Consider the following 4,524-nt stretch of genomic DNA (forward strand, 5'->3'; position numbering starts at 1 on the left):
TTTATGTTGGAGAAGGTGCCATGATGGTGTGGGGTGGTGGATGTCCTTCATTAAGAATCTTGAGGGACTACCTTCTTTGGAGAGTAGTACTTTCTCACATAGGTTGATGTGCATGTGATGAGACTTCATTTTAGTGTTGTTTTTTTGCTAATCAATGTACTAAGGGGGTGTTTCCATAGGAATTTGAAGTTTGTGTGTGTATGAGTTTGGCCCTTCATCCATCTTGCACTAGGATTAGTATATGTATGAGGGGTCACTAGGATCCCTCAAGGGTCCTAGTGCCCACCATTAGCTACAAGTTGTAAGATTTGTTGTGGGTTACATGTGTGATGATGTTGTAGGAACCTCACAATATAGCTTCTAACCAATCGATAAAGTTTTGCATTTTCAAACCCATTTCTACAAAAAGCCTCTATACGTTGTTTGATTTCTTATTTGTACTCTACATTGCTGCTTCTTTTGATGTACCTTATGGGCATACATGGAAGGGCATGTCCTTTTTGTGCCAATTTCTTGAGAAGTGTACCCTCTTGAATAGTAAGTTCAATATGGAGAAATGTAATGGTATTCCATTCTTGGTGTTGGGGGGGTAGATATGATATTTTAGGGTGAAAAACATTGGGTTGATACTATTGATCAATTGCCAAAATACCTATATGGGTATTGAAATTTTTAAAGTGTGTATGGGCTGGTGAGCATGTCTTCAATAAACCTAAATTCCATGGCGTGTAAGTATAAGTTGCACCATATAGGCGAGCAAGATAACCCCATAGGGATGCCATTTATTTGTTTGTATACCTTTCGAAGGCATTCCTTAATATACATGTTCTCAATGAGAAATGTATTCATTCCTAGTACTCCTTGCTTGGAAAAAGATAGCCCAAACTTATACTTATGATGAGACCATGTGCCAGTGGCACAAGTGTTTGGGAAGCTTCTAAAAGATATATATTGTGTTCCCAATATGCTTAGGCTATTGTGAAGCTATCTTTAATGAGAATGCTAATGGTGTCCAACAAGTCTGCGTATCATGTGGTGTGGGGCATTCTCATAATACTTCTTGATATCATCCGAGAATAGGTGAGTAGCTCTTTTAGAGAGGTTGAGGACACAATCTTAAATGGATTCTTCAATCCACCAAAATTGTATGTGGATGTTATGACATAGGAGGGATTTTTGGATGAGTCTTCTAGCACTTTCCTGAAGCATAGGGAGGCGGTTTTTTTTTGTAGGCATGCTATTAGGAGGGATATATCTAAGTGGCAGCATGAGGCCTCACATGTTATCCATCTAAACGCATTCTTGTGTGCCTTAAATGTTTCCATAATGTATGGCAAGGAGTGGTCATTTCCACAATAAAAATCTTCTATTTGGTTCTCATTAAGAAGCATAGTTTGAGTGAGGGTTTCACAAAGTACAAATTCTTCTCATAGGAGTCTTTCTTCAACCTCCTATGTATTGAGTTTTTTTGCATATGAGTACATAGATATTTGATGCCTTACCCAATACATGTCACCCTTCATGGTGCATTCTATGCGTGTGTTAGGGGTATAACTATATTTGGGAGGTAGGTATCACATGCAATAGCTTCTAAAGAGATTGCATATGATCTCTAGATGAGATGGTTAGGGAGAGCTATATTCATAGATGGTTGGGGAGACCTATAGCCATGATCTCTTTATGATGGTTATGAGTAGCTTCACATATTCTTCATTATGAGTGCCTCTCTCTGCTTTATGTGAAGGATGTGGTTTAGACCATTTGAGATCAAAGTGATGGTAAAGGATAACATGCTAGAAATTTTGTATGAAGCCATGATAAATAGATTTACAATCATATTCATTAATCAAGTCCAAGGTAAACATGAGTTTTGTACTACAAAAACAGAGCTTTAGGGCATCAAATGTCCAAGTGGTTCATACAATTGTCCCATATAAGGGCACTTGGAATGTTTGGCCCAAAAAAGAACATACCAATTATTTTTTTTACACTGCTAATATCCATGCAAGAGTTCTGATAGTGTAAGCAAAAGAAGCTGCCCACGGTCTTCTTTTTCTGAGGTAAAATGAGGGCAAAATGAGCCTTCCAATAACATCTTTGACTATCTACATGCAGCATGGTGGGATCAATTATACAATAGAGATTTGGCACTAGGGTGACATGAGGGAGTCAAGTCTTGGCTCATTGTGCAAGTATTGGTTGTAGATTCCTACATAAGGTGGGTAGCAAAGGTTGGGGCCACTGGGTTGTTGCATCTGGCTATTGAGTCTGTAGGTGAAGCAACGCACTAGGACTTAGGTGTGCAATCATCTATGGGTGTCACCCTCTTTCACCACATTGTCATCTATTAGCTAAGTCCATAGGACCTCTTTTTTTAATCTCTTCTGCTATGCATCACATCTCTTGCAAGGGTGATCAATTGTTCGATATAGTTGTCAACTTCTATGATGTTGCCTGTAGAAGGAGCTTGTTGTCCAAGTAATAGGAAGTGTTTTATAGCTTCTTATCATGGATGTATATTATCAAGGCCTTGATCCCTTCTTGACCCTTTTTGGAGATCCATCGAAGGAAGGCCAATATGGACTTCTTCAGTGAGTTGACTAGGAAGAAGATATGCAGGTTATGCATAGTCATCCATAAGGCATGGTGGAGCCATAAAATATTGCTATCTTTGCAATATTCCCCTTCTCCAAATTGCCTACAGCCACGTTTGATAAAGGCTTGTGAACATTCCAATTGTGTTATGTAGGATCTCTTCATTTCCGGGTAGAGGTGACTCCTTCTACACCAAGGTAGCATTCTATTTTGGCATTGTAGCAATGTGTCTCAAAAGCACTTATACAGCTGAAGGACATAAAATCAAATAAGATACAAAAATTATCCTAGAGAATCTGTTGTAGTTCAGTCTTCAGGACCTCCTTGTCTCTTTCATTGATGAGTGTTAGGAGGAGTCTCTCACAGAGAGGATCCATGAGTGCAAAGTTTTTAAAAGCCCAGGGTATATGGATAGCTTTTTCCATGTAGAGCTCCAATATCTTATCCTATATCAAGGGGTCAGTGTAGGTCTCCATGTGCTTTGTGGTACTGCTTGGAAGGGGCCTTGAGTAGTGTTTTTTTCGAGAAGTGTTGTGTAGCAATTGCAATCTCTTTTTCAGCTTAACCATCTGAGATTAGTAGTTGGGTAGTAGAAATGGAGAGAGAGAGAGAGAGAGAGAGAGAGAGAGAGAGAGAGAGAGAGAGAGAGAGAGAGAGAGAAGCAATATAGGGGGTCTTGCAACATGCTTTTTTTACTTTGCCTAACCAATGGGTCATTTTTAAGCTTGCGACCATGTGATTGGATAAACGTCCTCATGAGGGTAGGGGAGTACTCCATCCAAGCATTATTCTCCTTGTTAAAATTCTCTGTATGGTTTTGAGATTAGGGCTGAGTTCCCAATGCCTAGCGATGGCAGTAGTAGTAGGTAGGTTTCCTCATGTATTGGCGTAAATGTGAAACCATGTAGAGATGTCAAGCTAGTCACATAGAAAGAGGTTAGTATTCTCATGAGCATGCACTGCTGCTTCCTCAAGTTTGAGCAAAGTAGCATGGAAGGCTAGCTCTTTGGTATAGAGGAGCATGTCTTGTAATTCGGAAGGTTGGGTTGCTAATTGACCACCCCACCATAGCCCATGGCCATCAAAGCAACATCCCACCTATCAATTTGATTCTGTCCTTATTTCAAAAGTTGGAAAATGAAAGGCAAGTGATGGGGCAAAGCTCCACACAAGCCACGAGTGTGTGTGTGTGTGTGTGTGTGTATAGGGGGTCTATCCATACAGCATTGCTTTTAGATCTAATGTGAAAACACAAATGTACACAAACTTTGAGAGGAGAGAATGTAGCTTTAAACAATATAGAGTTTACAACCTTCCAAACAGTGAGGGCTCATGCAAGAGTAGATCAAGAAAGTGAGAATATGCAATGCACAAGGTAAGAGTCTCATATGATTACTTGCCACCATCGCAAAGGAAAAATGTTATTCTTGTACTACGTGAAAGGAAAGTGTCATGGATGATGCTCACTTGTCCTTGATGTTCACATTAGACAAAACATAGTCTTACTCTTTATCTTCCCAAGGTTTTCATTTACCTATACTGGCTAATCCATAAGGTGAGAGTGAGGCATGAGATAGGAAAATGGTCCAACCAATCTATCAATTCACCTCCTTGTAGAGGTTTATATCCAAAGACACCAACTTTAAATAGTACACCTCATTCGCGCAAGCTCCCCTCCATACCACTTCTTCATGAGCCACTTGTAAGACCCACCTTTAAATAGTATACCTCATTTGCACCTCATTCGTGCAAGCTCCCCTCCATACCACTTCTTCAAGAGCCACCTTGTTTAGTGGGATATGGGAGGAAAGAAGGTTGTAGAGCTTATTTTCGTTGGAGAAGGTCCCATGATAGCATGGGGTGCATGTCCTTCTTTGAGTCCTCGAGGGGCTACTTTATTTGGAGAGAGGGAATCCTGCATGAGTAGGA

The sequence above is a fragment of the Adiantum capillus-veneris genome, chromosome 17 (assembly GCF_014529385.1).
Source record: "Adiantum capillus-veneris isolate H3 chromosome 17, ASM1452938v2, whole genome shotgun sequence".
Taxonomy (NCBI): domain Eukaryota; kingdom Viridiplantae; phylum Streptophyta; class Polypodiopsida; order Polypodiales; family Pteridaceae; genus Adiantum; species Adiantum capillus-veneris.